The sequence below is a fragment of the Alosa alosa genome, chromosome 15 (genome assembly GCF_017589495.1).
Source record: "Alosa alosa isolate M-15738 ecotype Scorff River chromosome 15, AALO_Geno_1.1, whole genome shotgun sequence".
NCBI classification, from domain to species: domain Eukaryota; kingdom Metazoa; phylum Chordata; class Actinopteri; order Clupeiformes; family Clupeidae; genus Alosa; species Alosa alosa.
The window spans coordinates 11,283,436-11,310,226 of NC_063203.1; positions in this window are offsets into that span (position 1 = coordinate 11,283,436).

Consider the following 26,791-nt stretch of genomic DNA (forward strand, 5'->3'; position numbering starts at 1 on the left):
TAAGGCTATGTTAAAATAAATTATATTCTGTCAAAGTCATGATAATTCACAACTGGCCATTTCCGAGGATTAAAGGAACTACTCAGTAATAACCAATTGAAACCTACGTGATGGTCAAGAACGTTTTTAGATGATGCATCATTGAATCTTATTTGTCATGTGTAGCCTACATGTAAAATAAAACATTAAATATATGAACCAAATAGACCCATGTTTTAAACAATGCTTAGTGATGACTACAATGAAATTGATACAGCACAAAAATAGGCAATGAAACTTACTGCAAGGCTCAAAAACTATCACACAGAAAATGTCCCCATAATTTAAAGATTGGCTTTATAAACCTTTGTAGCTGGATGCAGTGTTGCTGTGGGATACCCCCATTTCTTATTCTCCAGTGTGCTTACTTTTTGTGTGCTAAACTCAGCCTTTCCGTTCTCTACCTCTGTGCTCTCTCTCTCTCTCTCTCAATTGCCCTCTCTCTCTCTCTCTCTCTCTCTCTCTCTCTCTCTCTCTCTCTCTCTCTCTGTATGTCTCCCTGCCCTGTCCTGCTAGTATGGGTATGGTTACATGATGTGCAGACAGAGAGAGATTAATTAGGGCAGGTCTATGAAGGGAATATGGTAATTAGGAATTATTGAAGATGTTTATGTTTACAGGCTAAGATTAAAGAGATATACCCCCTGGGGCTCTGTATTCAATTGCAAAAGAGTTTTTTTCTTGATCTTCACACATTGTATCAGAGTTCACGCCATATGCCCAAAATGAGGTGGGGGGATTTGTGTAACATTTTATTTATGTAATGATGTGCTGAAAATGGACTATATTCATTATAAAAAGAAAGAAGACAGCCTTTTAAATCAAGTGATATTGTAATGAAGATACAGAGCTGTAGAAGACATCCGCATAACTTTGCAAAAGAGATGTTAGCCACCATAGTGCCTACGTACGCTCCACATTAGATTAGGGTCAGTGGGTCTAGCTACACTTTAAAAGTTATCTCTGCTAAAAGGTATACTAATCAGTTAGGAAGAAACCTCAAGAAATAATTAAAAAAGAAATCAAAATCTTATGTTATAGGTCATAACCCATGTAGCCATATGGTGAACCTGGGGGGAATCCAGAAAAAAGGTATCGCAGGTATTCAGGTATTGCAGAGCTCAGTGAAAGCTTTGAGAAACAGGGTTCAGGTTTGTCCTCCCTTTCTTATGCCAGATCCCAGTCAATGGCATGCACGTTGCTATGTGTAATAAACCGGCCAGTTAAAAAAAAAACATTAAGGAGTTTTGGAGTTTTGATCTAATAGCAATGAGCTATCTATGCCTAAGATATGCACACACCAGCAACTGACACAGTTCACTAATGTACTCTTTGCTTCATAGCTTTCATGAGGGAACGGTGAAGTCAACAGTTTACTTAGCAGGTGGCAGGTAAAGCATAATGACGGTAATATTTCATAACTTGTATAAATAGCCAGATATGAATGCTACAAATGAAGCGGCCTGGTTTTGCTGTTAGTGGAAGTGCAGCTCTGCAGGGGGCAGGAACTGACTTCAAGGGGAAGCGTGAATGGTTAGCTGTGTGCATTGCTAGCACTTCTGCATAATGTCTTTTTAGAGGAAAGCACAAATACTGGCATAAATACAAAAAACCATGCCTGTGGCGAGAAAACGTTCCCTTATAACAAAGCCATGCCACAAACAGAAATTTGGCATGTGTTTTTGCTTAGCTAAATATAGTTAGCAATCCCTCAAATGTTTGTGTCTCACAAAGTATGCATCCTTTGTGGGGAGAGAACTAACACCCTTAGTGATGCTGATGCTCCACCACAACAGCTGGGTTTCGAAGCAGTCTGCTTTAAAGTTTTCAAAGTTCCCGTTGTAACTGAATCTGCCATTTGCTTTCTTCCCCACTGACACCATTTTTCCTCTCCCTTTGGGACTGATGACTTTAGTTTGTTTGTTTTGGTTTGTTTGTGCTAACGCCCCCTCAAAATAACAAGAAAAAAGTAGAACGGGAGGAATGGAAGGAAATCAAGTGTGTGAACTCTCAGAACTGAGAGTAACCATGAAATAGATCATCCTGGAAAAATAGGAGGAACTTTTTTGGTCTGTTTTTTGGCAAGCAACAAAGATTAGACAAGCAGGACATTCCTCCTTTTATGCCTGTGGCGTCTCGGGATGAAAAATGGTCAGGTGAAAAACAACCTCCTCCTGGAAGAAAAAAAATGAATTGCTGCTTGGTTCATGTTTGAATGCAGCTTCATTTGGCTTCTGATCTTTGCCAGATATTGGTGATTGAATCCTCTGATCCTTTTAGCTTGGATTAGGTTCGCAGTTGGCAAACCTGCACCACCGTGAGAAAATTAATTTAGGAACAAGGTCTCCTGACAGCGGCTGTTGCTGTCACAGAACAAGCTCTGCTCTGTTTAGGTAAACAAACATTCTTGGGCATAGTTACTGGGTTTCATATTAGATGGATAAAAAATTCAAAATGTATTTCAAAAAAGAATTTCAGTCTACCCGTCTGTTCAGACATACAGTATCAACATGAAATGTATTGTTAATCACAAGATTTGCAAATGTGTTCTGACCTGTAACTGTGTAAATTTGTTTTGACCAACATTGTGTCAAAATGACAAAGGGATGAACTGAAAGAAACACATAAACATGAATATAATTTTTACACAGCAATGTCATGTCAGGAGTGGGAAGACAAATAGCATGAAAGTTCATACTGCACATATGCACAGTTCAGGCGGCATAGGCGCAGTGGTGTTCAGCTCAACATTAGCAAAGTCCTTTTAGGCAAGTCCCTCCACTCGGCGGCCATATACCAACGTTTTATGGGCACTCATCGGGCACAGTCTTTGGGTCAAACTGCGCGTGCGCAAGGCTTCACGACACCAATCTTGCTCCAGCGGCGAGATCACAACACATGATTGGCACGATGTCTTCACAACACACCATATGATTGGCTCCACGTATTCACATCACACCACATGATTGTCTCAATGTATTCACATGTCGACGTTTTGCCGAGGAAGGGGTGGGATATGTGTAGACAACGGCCATATTGGCGTGACAAACTAGCCCCATGCATTTCTATGGAGTATTTTTTGAGTGCTGTGTCTCCACATTAGAAAGTCTCTGACATTAGTCTTCCAGCCTTTCCCGTTCACTGGTGTTCAGCTCAACACTAGTCTTCCAGCCTTTCCCGTTCATGTGCTGAAACTCAGTCAGTGAGACAGTTGAAACTGACAGAGATCCTTGGAGCTTAATGATGTTTTTTTTTATTATTATTCATGTGTTGCCATTGTATTGCATTACAGCTTATTGATTTGCATTACACTGTATTGTGTGTGGTGTTGTGTTGTGTCCAGGGGTGTAGTGGTAAGAAAAGAGGTGGGTAAATTATGAATTCTGTGATCACGGTAAGGTGGACTGCACCATACGGTTTGAAATAGGCATTCAGAACATGTTTGGGGATGGTGGAGGTCATTGTCCAATGTTTATAACAATACCAGTGGTATTAAATGGTTCATAGAGTGTTGATGAGTGCACATATTGTGAATGTGCATAATAACTTAAATGTTAAACAGTTACAATTGGTGAATAAATTCTTTTGACAGGTGGACAAACTCTAATAAGAGGTGGATAAACTCTATTTCTGAAATTTCAGAGGTGGATGAACTATGTTTACTTACATTTAGCCTCCACTACAGCCCTGATTGTGTCCCTATGTGTTAGCCTACTTTGTATTTTGTGTTGCTTTGGGTAGTCTTGTGTTGTGTTGTGCTGTGTTTAAACTGTGAATGGCATGTGACCTCCTCATATGGTAATAATGAACATAATGTCAATGCAACAATGCTTCAGTATCAAACTTCAATATCCTGACCGCATTATAGCATAAACGAAGGGGTTGGCATATTCCATGTGTAACAAGCAGGTAACTAATTATGCAAACACTTGTGACTGATTGGTGCCTCCTCTGTTGCAAATAGGCATACTGCAAATGAGTAAAAGACAGGAGGAGTGGGGGCACGGAGACAGGAAATTGGACATGTATGGCGTACAGTAAGCTTTGATGCTGCAATTAGGACATGACACTTTGACATTGGCCATCAGCAACGCTCTCCCCAGGTGCTGTAACTTTAATGCTCCTTGTGAATGTAACATTTGTGTTTCAAGAGGCCACATATTTTGGGTGGTGGTATGCACTGAAGCTTTATAAATCAGGGACATTTCAGACTATTATTGTCATTACTGTGAACACAATACCTATAACATTTGTAATAACATTACGCTGTTACACTGTTGTTTAACCATTATCTTCATATTTTATGATTTATGAAAGTCATTAATTACTATTGAAATAAGCCATTAATTACAGGACGAGACACAAGCGTATCGCAGCTTCTTTTTTCAGGTTAGTGTGAAACCGACCAACCCTATTTTTATCACAGATAGATTGCTTTGATTTGAATGCAGCTATGATACATGTTCATTTTCTGAGACAGAAATTGTATTAATATGAATGAAGATATAGTGTATATAATGAAGGATTTCTTTTAATTACAGAGCAAATCACATGCATTCAGATCTCATATATTTCACATGCTTATCAAATGTAAACATCAGCAACCAACCAGTCAACATCAAAACCATTTTGACATATATTGGTATAAATTGCTCGTTCTCAGTTGGGGTAGCAAGTGGATTTTTTTCTGTCAGTGGTAGGCCCTCACTCAATGACAGCCTGGAGAGCAGACTCTCAAACACCCCCCACCACACACACACACACACCCCCCACACACACACACACACACACCAGCCATCATCCATACATCAACAACCATGAAAGACTGAACACTGTCTTTTCTTCAACAGTCCCTAGCAGCCAGCGGCGGTCTCATCTCCCGGAGTGTCGGCGATTCTTGATAAGACGTCTAATTGGAGGCTGGACGGGGCAGTGCCGTCGGTTTGGGTGGAGTGCCGCCTGTGATCAATCACTCTCAAACGCCGGTCCACTTCCCCGCTGGTATTGATCTCCAGCCCCTCCACTCAGAGAGCGCCTCCCCTTCACATTAGGCACGCGCCGCCCCACAGAGAGGAACAGGGCCGAATGGAGCAGTGAAGAGAAGAGAAGAGAGGATAAGAAAGGAGAGAAGAGAAGAGAGGAGAGGAGAAGATGAGAGAAAAGAAGAGGAGAAGAAAGGAGAGAAGAGAAGAAAGGAGAAGAGAGGAGAAGAGAGGAGTAAGGCAGAGTGGAAGTTCTGGTATGTAGTTTTTGCTTTGTTAGAGATGTGCTTTAAAGGGTAACTCAATATGGGGATGTGTCCCTGGAAGGCCTCTCTGGCCGGCGGCTAACTGCAGAGCCAAAGGCAGAATTATAGATGTGTCCTCTGCTCTGCTTTCTCTGCAAAGCTTTTACCACAGGGAAGAAAGTTGGGCCTTAAAAATGAAGAACTGGGATAAGAGGATGTCAGTCAAAACTAGCAGGTTAGTGATAGCTAGGGTGGGACAGGGGTGGGAGAAATGAAAAGGTCTGCTTTTAAAATGTCTAGCCAGCTACACAGCTTAATTGTTCAAATCTTCATTCACGTAGTAGGTTCAAGTGACGTAATCCACATTTAGCATGGGGTAAATATCTGCTCAATTTCAATCAGCGAATGATGTTCACTTGTTCAGACAGACAACACAGTATAATCCCTCACACAGTGAGATCCTTCAAGCCCTCAGAGGTTGCTGAGATGGAACGAAAGTTGATGACAAAATCGGCTGTTGATGAAAATGCTTCTTTTCCCCCCTTCTGCCCCATCATAGCGAAGCCGTTGGCATCAGTCAAAGTGCTGACTGGCAAACCATGAGGGGTCGGGGGTGGGCGGGAAGGGCCCGCAGGAAAAGAAAAACATTTCTTTTTCTGGCTGTTTCTCCTCTCATCTGGAGAGGCTGGTGGACCAGGGAAAGCCGGGCCAAGTCAGGGATACTTTGGGAGTGTGCTTTAAGACCTCCCCCAGTGCTGTGAGTGAGCAGGGTACTGTGTGTGGATGGCTCAGTTGTGTTCTGGTTAACAAGGTCTGCAGGCATATGGTTTCTTATGTGTGTGAGAGACAGAGAGAGAGAGATGTGTGTATGTGTGCGCTCGTGCATGTTTGCATGCCTGTGTGTGTGTGTGTTGTGTTTATTTTTGTGTGTGGAGGATTTGTCTGTTATAGTATTTCTTCCTCTACACATCCCTGGGCCCTTTGTCTCCACTTGGTCAGAGAGGTCTGTAGCAGCAACAGCTAAAAACAGCCTTGATTGATAGGCTGCAGAGTGACTCTTTCTTTCTTTCTCTCTCTCTCTCTCTCTCTCTCTCTCTCTCTCCAGTTGCTGGGGATGTGAATTTATGAATTTGCTAGGAAATGAGGAGGAGGAGGTTGTAGCTAGATGATTCATTCGGAATAATTATTTCAGGCGATTGTAGTGTTATTTGCATGATTAAAATGTGCATTATTTAAAATATCTAGTCAGTGGGCTGTGACTTTCTAATTTCATCTGTCCCTTGCTCGATATTTAATGGCTTTGGCAAAATTCAATTATTTACTCCAGTTAATTGTTTCAGTGTCTATGATTTAGCTCTTTCCGCCCATAGAGTGTGTAACGGCTGTCCAGGGCATGCCAGATATGATATGAGAATCTTGGAAAAATAATTGGGTGGACATTGTAGTCAAAATTGACTCAAAAACTCAAAAAGCTATGAGGAAATATTGTATATGAGTTTATTTCCTCTTTGTTGACAGTCATAAGCTGATAAACATGTATCATGTAACAGCAGTCTTTGAGATGTTTAACTTCCTCAAAATGTTTCCTCTTAACTTAGGTTATTCAGCACACATTTATGTTTCATCATTCACTCTAATTCCACTGTCAGTAGATTGAGATCATAATGCCTGAAACTACTTTTCAACTACAAAGATGCAATTTAGTGAGGCCACGCACTGCCACACTCACCACAGATCTCTTGGTTCAGGAGGATCTCTCACCTTCTGGGACTGGCAATATTTGAGAGGCACACCCTTGGTTTACCCAAATAATAGCTTGCATATGCTGAGAAGGAAATAAGATTTTACACACAGACACCAGGTGGCTATGTAAGCAAGCATTTAGCCATAATTCCCCTCATTTCATTAGCAAGCATCCCCATCACCTCATCCCTCTATTCCCCCTTGCCTCGGTTCCCCCTAAATATGCCACCATAATATAATCCAAAACATGTAGTATTTTTGGCCCTGATATTATTCTATTATAGCCTCATTACTTTGAAAGTGTCTGGTAGATAAATCATCTGCTCTAAAAGCATGCTGTTTGGGGGGTGGCAAAGACTTGTATTTCTAGAAGTGTGTGTGTGTGGGGGGAGGCGAAAAGAGAGGTAGGAAGAAGGGGGCCACAGTTGAGTGAGAGAGAAAAAGAGATAGAGGTAGAGAGAGAGAGAGAGGAGAGAGAAAGAGAGAGAGAGAGAGAGAGAGAGAGAGAGAGAGAGAGAGAGAGAGAGAGAGAGGCCAGCTACAGGAGAAGACAGAATCCTTATCTGAGGGGAAAATCTCAGCGGTACGTTTTTGCTGCTGTCATGGCAACGGCGCATTCAAAAGAATTTTGATGAGAGCGGCGGGGGACGGAAAGGCTGATGACAAGGGGGGAGACAATTTGTTATCCCAATTGCAAAAAGCAACAGAGCCTGATTGCACACACACACACACACACACACACACACACACACACACACACACACACACACACACACTCACACACTCTCACACATACACACAAACTGGCTTACTTAAACACACACACACACACACACACACACACTCTCTCACACATACACACAAACTGCTTACATAAACACACACACACACACACACACACACACACACACGGCACTGGTCCAGATGTCTTATCTGGCCCAGCAAGCACAAACATCAAACATGGCTGCTTCCCCACATCAACCCCATATCCCAGTGACCCCCACTGGCCAGAGAGGAGCAGGTGGTGGTGGGGCCCGAGAGTGGAGATGGGGTAGTTCATACTGAATCACCACATCTTGATTTCTGCAGGGATTAACAAGCTGGCACCACATAACCCTGGCAAAGAAGGATTGCGATACCAGGTGCCACAGTGACGACGAGCGTATGGCTGTGTGTGTGTGTGTGTGTGTGTGTGTGTGTGTGTGTGTGTGTGTGTGTGTGTGTGTGTGTGTGTGTGTGTGTGTGTTTGTGTGTCTGTTTGTGTTTGTTTGTTTGTGTGTGTGTGTGTGTGCGAGCAAGCGTGGGGTCAGTCCCCACACATGCTACCACCATCACTTTCCACGTGGCATTCAAACACAAACACAAAGCAGGCAGGGAAGCAGCTAGGGAGACGAGATCGGGAGAACATGGGTGGGTGGGTGGGTGGTTGGGTAGTGTGGTGAGGATTACAGAAATGGAACTTGTGAGATCTTAATTACCACATGGTACTGTAAGTCATGCACACAACTCATTAAATTCAGCTTGTGAGCTCTCAGAAAATGTCAACCTTCAAAGTCTTAAATGCAGATTTAGGTATTTTTGACTCTAGAGCTCCCTCTAGAGTTGCGATATATTTAAATTGTACAAACTTCTTGTGACTTGTACCTTGACCTTGAAAATGCTTTTGTTGTGGAGGTAAAGGATTTACAACAGGCAAAAACTATCTCCAAAGAGCTATATCTACTGACAATGTAATTTTTTACGATTCTTGCGAAATTTGTGGGGCCGCCATTCTTGAAGTTGCATGGCTGGTTTAGCGACTCGCTACATATATGCTGTATAGCTATGCTAGGTGAATGATTCGCTTATTACCATCAAATTGGCTTTGTAAATGTTATATTAAGGTGAAAATATTGCATAGTGTACCTTTAAACACCACAAAAGAGAGTTGTTCATATGGACTATCTTTGTGAAACCCGGCAAACATCACCAAAGTACTTTTAGGAAAGTCCCCCCACTTGGCGGGCATCTTGCAACACATTTTGGGCAGCTATCGGGTGGCTACAGTATTTCGGACAGAACTGTGCATGCGCAAAGCTTCACGACACCAGCCTCTCTCCAGCTGGGAGATCATAACAAATGTGAACGCCAGTGATTGGGCACGATGTATTCACATGTCAGCTTTTGGTGGCGGAAGGGGCGGGATATGTATGATGACTGGCATGTTGGCGTTACGAACTAACCCCATACATTTCTATGGAGGATTCTTTGAGTGCTGTTTCTCCTCATTAGAAAGTCTTCGGCATAACCCCATTTGAAGGCACCACCCGCAATGGCATGATGGCAGGCAGGCAGGCTATAATCAATGAGTTGGCCCAGATATCAGCCTGGGCCAGGGTTGCCTCCCAATCCCACACACAAATGGACCTCAGAGCATCAGGCTGCATAAACAACAGCAGCATCCTGGCAAACATAATCAAACACTGTGCCGAGGAGCTAAGCCTGTGTACACATTCACACAGGCACGTGTGCACACACACACACATACACACACAGATTGACAGGTGCACAAAGACACACGTTGTTTCTTAGATACCAACACACACATAAATTCATATACCCAAATACACATGCACCCACACACACACATACACACACACACACACACACACACACACACATAGAGAGAGAGAGATTCACAGATATAAATAGAGGTATATCCACACATAATTACATATGGCATTTTTATTCTTATAGATGCAACATGGAAAGGGATAAAATGTCTGGGGATTGCAGGCATTTAATTCCATATAGATGTTGTGCATAAAATAGTGAGGGAAATGTTATATGGTATCGATATGGACAGGAGAGAGAGAGCACAAGTTAGCGTTGACCATTTGATTTAAAATTAAATGAATGGCTGAAGCTAGACTTGAACTTGGATCTTCAGATACCCTCACATAGCCTACTGTCTAATGTGGGGTACCATTATTGCTGCGCCACAGCTTACCCAACATTTAATGTTTTAAAATTCTTGAAAAGGGACCTTCACCAAAGCAGTTTCAGTCATAGCCTCTTATTTTTCAAGTGAACAAAAAATATGTTGTTGTTTTTCCTTTCTTGTACCTTGAGTTTTATTCATACTTCTTTGAAAAGAAAGTATCCTTGAAACTCTGTAGTTGATATTTGCTTGTAAAGGATTGCATTAGAAACTAATGGCACAAATACAAGGTTAAATCACAACAGCAAATCATGTCAGACTCTTTCACATAACATGTCTGTGTGACTCATTGAAAAACACTGAGGCACCTTTTATAAATACTGATCGATGGCAGGAACAAAGAGAGAGCTAACAAATACCAATGCATCTCGGAAAAGTAGACAAGCCTTTCTACAGATGTGTTAAGACCAACTGGTGACTGACAGTGCATATCCTGTTCATAGGCAAAACCCCTCAAGCTTTCTGCTCACAGAAATTTTAGGATTTTTCAAAGAGCATTTGCCTATAACAAGTTGTTGTTGCAAATGCAAAAGTGGATATTTTTCAAAAAGAAGAAAAAAAATACTTCCTCCCCTGCAGTGCTTCTGTGTTCTGGGTACTCTTTGGAACTCTGAAATGGATTGACAGTCGGTCGGAAATGAACGTGTTCAGGAACCGGACAGCTGCTTTCCTGGGCCGTAATTGGACACTGGGTGAAATGCCACCCACGGGAAACCTGCACACTCACCACTCTTAGACACAAACAGGGTTGTTTGGGTGTGTGTGTAGATGGTGCACTCGAGGCAATGAGCTAGAAGGAGGGACAGTAAGGAAGGAGAGACAGTAAGGCTGCAGTCTGCCGGACAGGCCTGTTGCTTTTTGTTGCTGAGTCTCAAATCTACCCTTGTGTGTCCCTCAGTTCCTCATCAGGTTGATTACAAACACACACACACACACACACACACACACACACACACACACACACACACACACACACACACACAGCTCCACCACCCCTCTCCTCCAGCCCATAAGCCCACCGTCTCTCTGTCCGTCTCCCTGTTGTCCGTGGCACAGGTCAGCCTCCGATCGATGTACTCTAATGTCTCCCCGTGATGGGGAGGTACACCGGAGCAAGGCACCAGGAGCAAGCACCCCCTCTCTGTCCCTCTTTTGTTTTCTCTCTTCTCTCCCTCTATCTCTCTTCCTCTCTTCCTCTCTCTCTCTCTTCCCCTCCCTACCTCTCTCTCTCTATCTCTTCCTCTCTCCCCCCTCTCTCTCCAGCATCAGAACCAGCTGCTGTCTCACTGGAGGGATGGAGGGTCTGCTTATCAGGCCGGGGCAGGCCAGTCTGAGCCTCCAGACAAGCAGAGGTCACTGCCGCTGATGACCGGCTCCCACGAGAGTCTGATGCTGTTTCCACACAAAGTTAAAGACCAATCGCCAGTGCCAGGGGCTGTGCTAGTAACAGCAGCAGCAGTGGTAGTAGGATTAGGGGTGACAATGATAGCAGATAGTGACAGCATTGGATATGCTTTCTTTTTCGATTTAAGCCGAGAATAGTCCTTTGCTAGGTTTATATATACTTTTGACTGTGTAGACACAGCAAATATGCAGTTGTTTCTTCATTATGCACACATTCTGAATTACTCTGCACATTATTTCTGTCATTCAGTGCAAACAAAAGACCTTACAGGAAGGCTACACCAGACACCTAACTGAAGCACTTTGTTCGTGACACGCAAGAAGACTGGTCTATTTGTTGTTTTTTTATGTACACGCTGCTTTCACATCTGGTGTAGCCAGTTCCACTGAACTTAATGGAAGCTAATTGTTGCAGCACAACGTGAACGGAACACTTCAGTTACCTGCCTGGTGTAGCCGTCCCTGTTAAACCTACAGTAAATAATAATAAGTTAATTATTATTACTGTAACACTGTAACATGTTGTCTGTCGCTTCACTGTATTATATTACAGGAAGGCATAGTTGCATTCTCAAAAGACATAAACACTCTGTCTCATCCTGTTTTAAAAACATGTAATACAGTTTAATATTGTTTTAGATCTTGTGTGTATATGTGGTCCTTTAGCTTCAAGCATCGAGGCCATAATGGAGGCATGGAGAGGAAAGGGAAGAAAATGCCCTTACTCCGGGGGTGTCAGGAAAAGAAGAAGATCCCAGTCAGAGGAAGATGTCTGCTTTATTATCAGACCCTCTCTTTAACCAGTAGCAATGTATCCTATTCAGCTGGAATCTAATGGGTCACTTAGCATGGAAAGCCCTGAGTGTCAAATGCAAATTAATATGGAGACTGCAGTGAAGTCCTTGGTCATTGCACAGATACTCTCGATTGTAATGAAACCATGATCAGTCAGCAGGGTCAATTCAGGCCACCCATGTGGGGGTCATTGTGAATCTAAACAAGGAGAAGATGCCACCTTTGGCCTTGCGCTCGGGCAAATATTGTGGATTTCCTGCCTAACACGGTTTTCATTCCAAGGATACAAAAATATGTGTACTGTACCTTAAAAAATTAAACTAGATTGTGATGAAAGTGTACACAAAGTAAACAAATGACAATGTTTATGAATGTGGAAAGATTATTCTTCTGTGAGCTCCAAAGGTGGTTTAATCATCGTCTCACCTCCTTTGCACCAGCCTAATTGCTCGGAGCGACTGAACACTGTCAGCCAGTGCGACATGAATAAGCGAACAAATAGTCCCTCATCAGAGGCAGCTTTCCACCTGTGGTGAGTGTGTGTGTGTGTGTGTGTGTGTGTGTGTGTGTGTGTGGCCAGTGCTCTTCTGCACTGAGGCGAGCTGAGGCAGGACTCACGCCTGTCAGACAGGATTCTGCACACAATGAGATCAACGCTGGTGTGAAACGCCTAAATCACAGGGAATTGAGGGAACACAGTGGAATGATGTTGCCTAAAGCGGTTCTGGGGAAAAAGCTGTAAGCCCATGATGATATTTGTGATGATAGTTGTTGTTGTTGTTGTTAAGTAAATGTTGACAAGTTGTCGTGAGCGGTGTGGACATTTTTCTTTCTTTACCACCTAGGGTAACGAAAGAGGAGTAAACGATTCTGACATGGACTCTGTCTAAACAATGGTCAAGGTGAAGAAACCAAGGGCATCTGAACTTCAAAATGGTTGTCTCACAGCACAAATCTTGAAAGATACCTTTAAACCTACAGTTATTTGTGTGTTTTATCCACCTGTCAGTGTTATAATGACATATGACACTGATTGATCTCCACAATTAGGAAATAAATATGTGTAGCATGTAGTCAATTAAGGGGCTAATTAGAAACCTTCCCACTGTGTGTGTCTTGTGTGAGGCACTGTTTCAAAGCAGTGTTTTAATGTTGTCCAGCAACCTTGAAATGGCATTGGGAAAGTTACACCACATTTGGTGTGTGACTTTCTGCTACGAGAGGCTGGTCTGCCTAAGTCTCCCAAATGTTTACAAGCAAAAGTGCATGCACACACATGCATGTACTCACAAATATAAAGACACACACACACACACAGACACACACACACCCATGCAAATCACACACACACACAAACACACATACTCATTGCCGCCTTTGCTATTGGTACCAGAGGCACCCTCGTCTACATTACTGATGAGACCTGTTGTCTGTTGTGCTTGTAACAGACAGCCAGACACACACACACACACAGGAGAACTGATCACCTCTACTACCAGAAATCGGATGAAAAGTAGTCTTTGTTTATCTGCCTTATACAGCTGCCTTGTTGATGTTATGGCTCTAGAGAAGCCTTAAGGCCTTATATTAGTGTCACAGTCACAGGATGTCAAACAGCACCGTTACTGATTCTAACATTGCTATACAGATGATTTTCTCAGCTGACATGATTGCTGTTCAGATGCTCGGTAAGTGCAGAGATCAGATCCTGGTGGCGTTGGAACAGGTGTGGGTTATCTGTAGTCTGCAGTCTCTGTGGCTAGCAGTGTGAGGGTGCTTGTATTGAGATACCTATTACAGTAAAGCAGGTCTCAGTACACTCTGAAAGAGCTGTGCAGACAGCGGCTAATGTGTCTAGACTGTGTCAAGAGAAAGGAGCTGCCAATGATGCTATTCAACAGTAGCAGCTTGGACATTTCTACATTTATCTTCCTTCTTTCTTTCATGTTTTTCTCTTTCTATCTTTATTTACAGTATAGAACATGTCATTCATTCACTCATACAATGAATCCCTTTATCAACCTTTTCATCTTCGCTGTAGAAACCCACATAGACAGTAGATGCTTTGGGCAATTAAAAGGATTAAAAGCAACCCTCTGAGAACTATACATATGAAAATCCTTGAGATAATCCTAGAAAAAGATTCCCCAGAAGTGTCACCTTTTCTTTTACAGGCTGCCCATATTCAGGCAATCGCCGACGCATCCTAGAAAAACACATCCCCCAGAAGTGTCACCTTTTCTTTTACAGGCTGCCCATATTCAAGTAATCGCCGTCGCAGAATACCCCCGCATTCCACAGCATAGCTGGAGGCAGGAGCAGACAATCCACAGTACACAGGTCAGATAAGTATGCATTAAATTCCTTCGCGATAAGTGCTACACCTGACAGAAGTGAGGCTCTGTTCAACCTCCTCGCAATTATCTTCTGGCGTCAATGCAGAATGCTACTGCAAAAAGTCACTGTTAGTCCCCTCCTGTGTAGAATAGCCATGGCAGCTAGTGATTCTGCCCTTGAGTCAACTTAAATTGGTGACTGACACAGGGTGGAGATGAATAAAATATGCAGATACTTTCTCTGTAATTCCCTGCTAATGGTAGGACAGCTTGCAATCAATTAGCTGTTCTGCTAGCATTCATAACACTTTAATTATGGGACATTTTCTGTAATACTCTATGCTATGTGTGCGTACGTTGTAGATGTTCCTTGGTGTGCTATCACTTGTATGCGTTCTTTAATTATACAATCTATTGCACAAGCTGTTGTTATTGTTTAGGCTCATAGACAAATCTCTACTGTTTTAATCATGTGATGAGGTAAAACATTCTATTAATGGTGTGTCATATGAAAAGTTGTTTGTTGGTGCGCACATCCAAGGCAGGTGCTGGACAAAAAGTGCTAGGCTACCAAATGGAAAAAGGGATGGAATGACATTCCACCCCTTTTTCCATTAATGGTGTGTCCACACATATTTCTAAAAATCATTGTGTTATAAAAACAGCTTTGGGTGGTTTGGTTTTTGCTGGTTTGGATTAGTATCTAGTAAGCACTACATAGGCAATGGAGCAGCCCTACTACAGTATATCAGGAGATGTCCCCTGGCGACACTGCTTTTGATGTTGAGAGTCCAGTAGAGGGTCTGGTGAACAGACATGGCATGTGTACTGCAGCAGCAACAGTTCTGTGATGAGAGCAGGAGGGAGAGAGAGAGAGAGAGAGAGATGGATTGATAAATGGAGAGAGAAAAACAAGAGAAAGATGAGAAGACGGAGAAAGACAGAGAGATAGAGTGAGACAGAGAGAGGAAGAGAGCAGTTTCTGTTGAATCACCTCCTTTGTGCGGGAAGCAAGGCCAGGAGCTGAGGTGGAGGCAGGATACACACAGTGATGATGGGGGGACAGTAAAGACCAAGGCAGGTCATAATCACAGCACTCAGCACACACCTCTTCACAGGCCTGACCAAACCAAACACCTTTTGGATTTTCTTAGACTTAGACTAGTAATTTTGTGATTTTGTCATGTAGTTATGTTTGATGTCCAATGTATTAATTTCTTGTCATTACATTACTTGTATTATTTTGGCATACACTTTTATCCAAAGCTTTTGTCTTTTTTATATTTAATGTGCAACGCATTGTGAGTAGCATGACACTATAACTTCAAATACTCTTCCCTGACATTTTATGCATATTTATTTTAGTCCTTGCCTCTTACCTCCAAAGAACATTATCAGCAGAAATATCCCCCGCCCCCCCAAAAAACAGGAAAAAAAACAGATCATCTGCCAGTGACATTCTCCAGCTTGACTAATGATTACATCTCATCAGACGGAAAGGACATTCTTCCCTCTTAGAGACGGGGCAAAGTAAATAACTTTATAAACATCTCCAAATGAAATGCCATATTTCATCCCGCTGATGGGAGAGCAGTAATGAGTCACATTTCACGGCGGCGTCCTCAGACAGCATTGTTGCTCGACAGCCGTAGCAGTGGCCACGGCGACAGCGGATAGGTGCGCTGCTTGAGTAATGCTGACAGCTGGCAGTGATTCCGAGAGATTTGTCCTCCTCCATCATCTGTGTTTGCAGGGAGACGGTGGGGTGGGGGGGCATGGAGAGAGGAGGAATGGAATGTGTTGTGCGGTTGAAGGGAATCCTAATGCAATGTGCACGTTCATATGTTGTGTCATTCTTCATTAAGCATTTACTAAACGCACTGCTGCGGAGTGTGCTTAGTGCAATGCCCTCCTACCCCCCATTTTTGTTTACAATAACACACACACACACACACACACACACACACCACTCAAAGACAGTTTATTTGTTGTGTTCTATTTCATTTAACATGTTAGCCTCAAACAGAGTGCATGTTATGTAAGCTCAGTCAAATACAAACCCACATTGGTTGCACGTCAACATATATTATACTACATGTGTATCACACACTCACTCTGCACAGACTAGCTTGACAGCTGTGTCTTGCAGGGCTTGGCCCAGACATACTGTACACTCAAACATACTGAATCTGCCCCGGTAATCGACTGCCCAGATAATAGGTATTCATTCATATAAGTTCATATAAGAAAGGTGTCTGCACCATCTGATGGTGGATATACTGTACTTTTGATGAATACACCACATCCATTCACTAATGGCTGTGCACACAATAGATGGTACGCCATTATTATCACTAGTCAAATCTATTCAATATGTTTTTTTCTCCTCCATTTCTTTATAAGTTACTTCTCCTCTGAACATTCCCTGGTATAAAGACCATAGAAAGATGCATAGAAAAATTATAAAAGAAACATACCAGATTGACAACTGTTTTTTGCAGAGACTGACACCAACATTCTCTCAAGAATACTGTTTGTGGCCACTGCCCACATAATAGAGTTTATTCCTATGAAAAATGTAATATTAGAAAGTTCATGCTAGGGGAGCGGTGGTGCAAGTGGCAGCACCGTACCGCATTTGGGTCTTAGTGTCCATGGTTCCATGGTCCAACCCAGGTTCCATTCCAACCATTTCCTGTTCCCACCCCATCTCACTCTCCCGTTTGCCTTCTGGCACTCTCCACAGCCGTATCATCACAAAGGCAAAAGCCCAAAAACCTTTTGCATCCTGAAACTCATACTCATTTACTCTTAGTCATACTTATAGGTTTTGATGGCATCGGATCTACTTTTATTGAATACACCACAATCTTGTCCACACTAATGCTAGTACAACAGGTTTTGTTGTTATGCTTTTTCTAGTTCTACTTCTATTTCAATGATTTGGAGATCTGAAGAGCATAGACACAACGCCATTACACCTGTCCATGGTTCTTTTTCTTTGTTCAATGCTGTCTAAGACAAAGAAAGAGCCTTAAAAAAAAACCTTCATTGTGCTGTTCTAGCTTCAAAAACCTACCACCTAAAGTGAGAGAGCATTCTCCCCACTCATTATATATGCAAGGAGAGGTTGAGAGAGACAGAAAGAGAGAGAGAGAGACCCACCCCCACCCACCAAACAAAACAAAACAAATCAAAACAAAACAAAACAAAAACTTGTGTTGGCTCTGTGTTCTACCCCACAGATCACCTGAGGGTGAGCAGCTGTTGATCTTTAAGCAGAGCCTTTTGTGTGTGTAAACAGGAAGGCAGGGGGAAGGGGAAAGGGAGGCAGTGCAATCACCTAGGAGCGCCCGAGGCCACCCATACAAAAGAACACTCGCTCAGCCAGGCTCCGCTTGGGCTCAGGGACGTGTGCTATTGGCTGGCACCGTGGTGCCAGCTTCCGTGGCCTTCGTGATTAGCGTAGCGGCGACGCCAGTGGGTCCCTTGGCCGCCATCGTCGATTAATTTCCCCCGGCTCCCATTTTTCAATATTCAATAGCCAGCGTTCCACTGAGCCAACTGTGGATCAAGCTGCCGGAGTTGCACCCTCCTGCTGCACCCACTAGAAAAATCACCAAAGGATTGCGTTCGCAAACAAACATTCAATTATTATTATTGTTGTTATACAGCTTTCGCTCTTCTTTTTAACCGTCTTTGCTACCCTCTTTTCTCAGGTGATCAATTATCAACATTCTGCCATAACTTCTATTAACCAAGGGTTATTCATTGATTTGCATAAATTTGCATAAAACACTGTCATGTGATTTATATATGAGGCAGCTAATATACACAGGAAATTACTGTAACGAGAAGGAATGGAATTTGTCAGAGCACTTCTTTCACAAGTAGCCTACTGATCTAAAGATTGGCACTGCAGTGCGTGAGTCTCCCACACAGGGAGGTGAGGCTGGTTGAATTCATTGTTTTGAGTTTCCAAGTAAGGTCTCTGTGCAGAACTGAATAATTCTTTCTGAAGGTCTTGTATGGCAGAAAGCACTACTCACAGCCACAGCCGCAATTTCTCTTTCTCTCTCCTTCTCTTTCACACACATACATAGAAAAGGTGTTTACTTGAAGCATCCTTCGAAGAGAGGTTGTGAGTGAGGCGAGAGGAGAACCAAGAGGAGTAAGGGTGCGGGTGCATGTTCCATGCCAAAGGGGAGCTAGCATGAAAGGTTCTCACACATAACAAGGACAGCATGGGCCTTGAAAGCTAATGCTGTGGACAGCCAGTGGGAGAAATCAAACGACAGGGGCACAGCCTTTGCAGATATCTGAGGGTGGTCTGCCATTTGAACTCCAGAATGTTCTAATTGGGGAGAGTATACATGTATGTGCTATATACAGCATGTACGCTTACAAGTGTGTAAGAAAAACATGAGGTGTTCATAGGGAAAAGGATGTTTCTTCGGTTAATGCAACTTTGTTGAGAGAACCCAGAGCTTCTCAACCTCTTGTCATATATCTTGTTTGAAAGTCCCTCCTACACTCTAAATGTTAATGAATTAGGCTTCTAAAGCATGTATGATAATTAAATCTTCACCTTGAATGGGATGGTTCTCAGTCTCAGTGGTCTACTCCCCAAACCCAATTTGCAGTGGTTTGGTTACATTCACACCTAAGGATGTTTCCTGACCCTGGATGAGGCCATAACATGGACCTTTGAGTGTGGGACATAATGTAACATATGATGTTATTAGACAGGGTAAACTGTAAATCCTTACAGTATTTATGTCCATGTCTGTAGATTGACGTTTGTCCCTTTGGCATGGCGCTATATACTCCATGTACGCATACAAGTACTATATATTTATGTGTCTATGTATGTGGATGGATGTATGGCTGGATAGATGAGTGGTTGGATGTATGTATGCATCTGGATAGATGGATGGATAGACACTGCTGCTTTGGAGGACATAAACATTGAAAGCAGTGGCACATTAATGAGTTGGAGAGATATGTATATCAGTTACAGTTTGTGACTAGGGGAAATGGTCCAGAGAGAGTAGTCAGAGAAATTTTATTCTGTGCCTCGTGCGGCACATGCAAATTACATTTTGCATTGGATGCCAATCAGATGATAAACAAATGCTAGTACACAACATCAAAGTTGTTTTGTAAGGCAATTGTTAAATGTGATTTTTTTCCCCCCCAGATGTTCAGGATGTTTAGCAGGGTTCTAAATTAACTTTTTTGATCACCAGCCAATGTGGCTGGTAACTTTCTAAAGTTACAATCAGAATTTCTACTAGCCAATTTTCTTCCAGTGAAAATAAGAGAATTATGAGTTTATGAGACGAGTGTCACTGAATGCATTTGGTCATTGTATTAACATTGTTGGCATGAATACGTACCACAAAATATCCACAGAAAGTGCACTTCACTTCATTTCATGTTTGGGGTCTATCTATCTATTTCTCTGTCGATATCCTCATCCCCTGCTTCATTCCTATTCTTGCCCCCATCAGTCTGCACCAACCACTGCCGCATTTAGTTTAATCTTAACTTGATAAAAAGGAGATATCAGTTATCATCAACAATGACAAGCCAGCTAGAACCTGCCACTCGTTTTCTCTCCCTCTCCTGCACACTTAGACGCGTTCTCAATTAAATGGAGTATAGGGCCTATGTTCAAGTTGGATCTTTATCGAGAGGACCCGAAAAGTATCATCTTTATGTAACATGCTGTTGGTGCATGTTGACATTGTATACTTTCTCTAACAAGAGTGAAAAACAGTTTGCAGTACAGCTACTATTTATTGTCTAAATGTTGGTTCCTCCTCTGTCTCTTGGTGCCCTACGCACAGTGCGTGATGCGTGTGGTGGTGGTGATAACTGATCAGGCTACCTTTTTAAAACTAAAAGTTTTCACCTATAAGCTCCTCACGTTCCATCTTCAGCTAACTCCATAGACAATAAAATAAACAATCATCTTGCTGCTTCAGATTTTGCGGCCTCTGTTACATGACAGAGGCTCATATGTGAGATTGCTGTTTATAGACTTCAGTTCTGCATTCAACACCATAATACCACAACAACTCATCTGCAAACTTGACAAACTGGGACTCAGTACCTACCTCTGCAACTGGCTACTGGACTTCCTCTGTCAGAGGCCCCAAGTAGTACGTGTTGGCAACAATACCTCAAGCAGCATCACACTGAGCACAGGGGCCCCCCAAGGCTGCGTGCTCAGTCCGCTGCTCTTCACCCTGCTGGCGCGATGACTGCACTGCAACCTACAGCAACAATCACATAGTGAAATTTGCTGACGACACAACTCTGGTGGGTCTCATCACTAAGGGCGACGAGACTCAATACAGGTTGGAGGTCGACCATCTGACCACGTGGTGCAGGGACAACAACCTCCTGCTGAACGTCAGCAAGACCAAAGAGATTGTTGTTGACTTCCGGAGAGGTCTCACCCAACACCTGCCACTGACCATCGGCGGTGCTGTGGTGGAGAGCGAGCAGCACCAAATTCCTGGGGGTGCACATCAGTGAAGACCTCTCCTGGACCACCAACACTGCATCACTGGCGAAGAGCTCAGCGCCGCCTGTACTTCCTGCGGAAACTCAGGCGAGCAAGTGCTCCACCAGCCATCATGACCACATTCTACCGAGGCACCATTGAGAGCATCCTCTCCAGCTGTATCGCCGTGTGGGGCGGAAGCTGCACTGAATACAACAGGAAAGCCCTGCAGCGCATAGTGAACACAGCTGGAAGGATTATTGGTGCTTCACTCCCCTCCCTGAAGGACATTTACACCACCCACCTCACCCGCAAGGCGACCAAAATTGTGAGTGATGCAAGTCACCCCCGCTCACAATCTGTTTGATCTACTGCCCTCTGGGAAGAGGTACAGAAGCCTGCGCCTCCCTACCAGACTCACCAACAGCTTCATACACCAAGCTGTAAGGATGCTGAACTCTCTCCCTCCTCTCCCCCTCCCACCCTCAGCTACATAACATCCTGGACATTGGACCCAAAATGGCCACCTGCACTACTCCACTTGCACACTTGCACACTTGTACACTTTACAACTTGGTGTTGTTGTCTTGAAAACACAACACTTCTGCTGCTCTTACATAACTTGCACCACTATGCCACTTTCTTTCTTACTTAGGTCAAACAGAACTACCCAAGCCTTTTATTGGCCTGACTTTGCACTAGTATTTTATTGACTGTCTATGCACAATTTCAACCAAATTTTGCTGCTCTTATTTTTTCATTATTATATGTGCCCTCTTATTTACTTATTTACTTACTTTTTTGTTTACTTGAATGTTATGTTTGTCTGTGGACCTAAATTGGCAAAATATGTCTTGTCTTCACCGTGGGATAGTGAAGAAACGTAATTTCGATCTCTTTGTATGTCTGGAACATGTGAAGAAATTGACAATAAAGCTGACTTTGACATGACATCAGCCCCCCACAAAGGAAATAGGTAAACACAATGCGTTAATTGCGTTAATATTTCGTAATGCATTATGCATTTGTGTTATGTACATGTGTTAGGTACTTTTTACTTTACTTTACTGGCTAACTCCCTCCTCTTTCAGTCTATGCTCCCTGCTCTGGCTCCGTTCGTTCTTCTAATTCCTTGTGTTTTCTGGAAGACGCTCCGTTCGTTTCCATGGTCTCTCACGCTGGTTTCACTGCAAACTGCGTGCAGCCGACGTAGCATTACGGCACAGTGGTCATGGGAAATGTAGGAAGTACTGCCGGGGATATATGACCGAAAACAGAGCCTTATGTATCATGCATGTAATGCCTCATGCATCACCGGCCAAACTGGCTAGTACGTTTTTATTAACACCCGCCAAAATGAATTTTAACCCGTATTTGGCGGGTTGGCGGGTGTTAATTTAGAACCCTGATGTTTAGCATTTCTTGAAATCCTCTGAGAGCTGGGACCTTCATTTTGAAGATGTTTAGCGGCTTTCAGAGAACTCTTAGCTGGCCTCAACAGTCTGTCAAGTTTATTTTTCTTTTAACAGCCATTGCATTTGAAAGGATTTTATGGCTCCGTTTGAGGTATGTTTTGGTGGTGTACTACCGCACCTGCGCATGTTGACAAGCCGCAGCAGAAGCACACCTAAATGCTTGCAAATGTGTTGGCATGAAAACCCACACCATAGCATCAGCATCAAAATAGGCTGAATAACTAATTTATTTGGCAGTGCAATAAAATGACCAAACATGAAGGCAGTGTGTTTTGCTCCAGCATTAGAACATTTGTATTGATTTTATGAAAAAAAAATACCTAGATATGGCTATCCATCCCAAATCACCCAAAATTATACCTTATCAGCATGTCAACAGCCTTTCTGTCAATTTTGAGGACAGAACAGTGTCATTCTGTTATCACCTCTACATTCAAATTGGTGTCTGTAAATGTCTTACAGAGCACTCTGGCTATACCTTTAATGATCGTTTTGGGGCTCACATAGGCTCCAGCTGGATCCAGCATTCCAAGCACCACTGTTTACTCACCCAACTTGCGAGAAGATGAAAGCGACCGGTTGCAGTATCTGCCACACCTTATTAAGCATTCGAATGTTTTTTTATTATTATTTGAATCTAGGTTGCACTGTTAGAGGGGAAAATAACAGTGAGAGAGAATGTGGACAACATCACGTTTGATCTGGGTTTTTTCTGCTCCAAACTTACTTACACTGGCGCAGGTGACTCAGAGTTGACCTGGTCGATGAGAGGCGAGACTGAGCAAAGCAGTAGGCTTAATGTGAAGATCTGACTTTGCCTTACAAACGTAGAGAAAGAGAACCCAGCCATAGTTAGATTATTCTGTAACAAACAACAGCAGTCAACAAACAGAGAGGCAACTGCACTGAGTTGGCAATGAGAGCCATCTTTGATGATCCATGCTTGTCTGTGACACTACCTCGGAAACGATACCCCATCTTGGCCATCTCCAGCAAAGGCCACTGTTGACAGGGACACTTCAAAAGCAAGCCGTGAAGCAGCATGATGCCAAAATAAACTGATACATCATTTAAAAAAAACAACTCAAAGATTAACTGTCTGCTTCTTGAATCAAACAAGAATATTGAACACATAACAGACACAATTGTGGAGTTTTTGCACACAGAATGCAAAACACAGAATGCAAAACTCCACAATTAGATGGGAAGAATGAGGATTAGAACAGTCCAGCTTGTGAGCTGGCTATAAGGCCCTGTGACTTCTCCAGAGGCTGTGCATTTATAATGCTTTGGTGAGTATATTATGTGGACCACTTATGTGTATGACATGATATCATACAAACTACTTTTGCCACATTATTGAGTGATTTTAGACATGTGTGCATTACTGGTTAGATCAGAGCTACACTTACAGGCCATGGAGAGCCCATCAAGAGTCATTAGAGGAAAATTGTGATGGTGGCGTTCAATTTAGAGACTGAGGTGGTGTTATTTTGGGCTTGGCAGATGCAGCGCGAAAAGACATGTCTGGATCCTCTCCCTGCCGACACGCTTGGAACAGCTTCACAGACATGCAGTGGGATGCATGGCACACCATTGAGCATATTTGATCGTGATGTTCCCATTGAGTGGCTGCCAGTGAGACACATACCTCACCTACTTACTGTGAGTGGCAGCCACAACTCTCTTCTTCCCGGATCCCCAAGAGAGGACTTTTGGACGTTCCTGCCATGAAGAGATATTGGACGTTCCTGCCATGAAGAGATAGAGGAAGACTTCCATTCAGGAGTTGGGGGGGGGGGGGGGACAGGGGGGGGGGGGGTGGTGGAAGCATGCCATGGAGGAAGCTTTTCCTTTTCCTTCCCCCTTGCCGTCTGAGGCCAACTGAGAGAAGGGGTTTTCAAAGAGCATGAATCCAGTTCTGCCTACAGAGAGAGAGAGAGAGAGAGAAGGTAAGTGAGAGAGAGAGAGAAAGAGATAATGTGTCTGTGTGTGTGTGTGTGTGTGTGTGTGAGAGAGAGAGAGGTGAGAGAGAGAGAGAGAGTCCAGAGAAGTTGGAAAATGGTGCCCCGCAGAACTCGCATCAGCTGCCACTGAGCATGAAGCCGAACATGGTCTCAGCCTCACAGGCAAAAAAAAAAAAAGCTGAAAGAAAGAAGGACCGGGAAGAATGAAAGAAAGTAGGTTCAGAGTGCCACACGTCTCAGCCATGGCTTTCCTTCTACTGTTATCTGCAGGCCATATAAACACTGCTGAAAATAAAACAGAGAAGAGAAGCTCACTTATATTGTGCCAACATATGCCATGTTGTGCGCTGGGGAGACAATGTGGGTGATGGGACTGGGCTTGTCTCACCTCTGGCGATCTGGTGGTGCAGCTGGTCATCTGGATGTGCCACAAAACCTCGGAGGAAATCTGCTCTCCTTGATGTCAAGAACAGACATTTTCTTGAATCGCTTCTTCTGTTGCTATGAAGATTACAACAAAAAATGACACAACCCTTGAGCCAGTTGGAGCATCAGGTCTATATGATCTGTGTTCCTTTGCTGGTATGTGTGTATGAGTCCCAGGAAAATTGCTGGACTTTGAAGGTGTTGGCAGCCCATGTTTCATGTGGAAAAGAGTGTCTGTCAAACATGATCCGTGAATAATCACCACATTTGTTGATTTTCCTCCAGTCTCTTTTTTAAGAATGTCTAATTAGGCATCCAAATGCACATTGTGACATATCAACCCACCAACACCAGAAATAGTGATTAGACCAAAAACAGACCGTGGGAGAAAAGTGGCAAAGCCAATGACTAAAACCGGAATTTCTGGTTTTAATTTCTGAATTTCTCAGAAAGTTTTTAACTGTAGAATTGAGTTGTCTTCATTTGCATCTGTCAATGAGCCAAAATTACCAAAATGATTAATATTCTTTAGCCTGACGATGAATTTGAGTGTGATACTGCTCCATTGGGACGTAATTATGGGGCATGTTTCAACCGATACAGGGGGAGAAAAGCCTCTGCACTCAATTGGATAGAACCAATCAGAGCAACAAACCAACGTGAGCTGTATAGGAAGAACACTCGACCCATTCTTCTTCTCCACAAATGACTTAATATTGTTTTCTGGTCGTGTTTTAAAGTTACATAGAAGAGTAGGCTATCCAGAAAAAAAGGATATTTCCCCTTCTTTGTTTTTAAAAGTAATTCCGTTCACACCGATGCAAACCTCGAGCAAACAGGTGGCCAATCAGAGATTTCAACAAATGAGGGAACTACATGTCACAATGCAACAATTATTCCTGATCCCCTGATTACATGCAAAAGTGAAACTGGAGTTTTCCCACATCTCCACTTTGGCTGGAGTTTTCAGAAATAATTGTTTTCAGTGATAAAACCTCAATTTTCATGTAAGGCCAAACCGCATGGAAATATATGCATTTTTCCTACATGTAAATAGAGTCTTAGAAGTCATCTGCCTAGCTTCTAGCGACAGTGTTTTAGTTGCGAACAAAATCAACCGAAGTGTGCTTAGATGACGGGATAGACAAGGCACTGATGTTAAATCTGTCCATCATCGTACAAAGGCCGATTGGTCCAAACAGCTCTGGTTCAGGCATAGTTGATCCTCAACGGAACAATTCCAGACCGAACTTCCCGACTTCAAATGTTGTGGGCGGGGCAAAGTTTGGCTTCCAGGCTAAATAATTTTAGCGGTTCTTATTATCCTAGAGAAATCATACCCCGACATTTTTTTTTTTATAGATACTTTATCTGAATTGAAATCCCTCTCGAGGCAAGATCCTTCAACATTCAGTTCAGAGGGTCAATAAATGAAAATCATTTCTTAAATGTTCACTCAATTGAGCAGTGAGCGAAAGCAAGGCCATTTCCCCCTCATCAGAGCTGTGGGCCATGTTGGACCAGTCCTAATTGCCTTCAGCGGGGACTTGTGTCGGGGTTGCTCCCAGCTCGCGCTGCTGGTGACGGAACCGCCGGGTGCTTTTCCCCTGAGTCACAGGGGAGAGGATGATGAGGCTGCATCAGCATGTGTGGAGAGACTGGATCAAATTAAAGCCTGCAGAAACCAGTTCGGGAAATTATGGAAATGGAAACTACTCAGTGAAAACTCAGTGAATTAGACTAGGAGTTGAGCCTCTGCTCTGTTTTTTTTTTTTAAGGTGAAGGCTTGCCAATGTGGTGCTTGCCAACTCTTGCTTTTCATAATGTTTTATTCTATCTCTCTCTGTCTACTCTATTGAAATCTCTAGGATGATTTACAAACCCT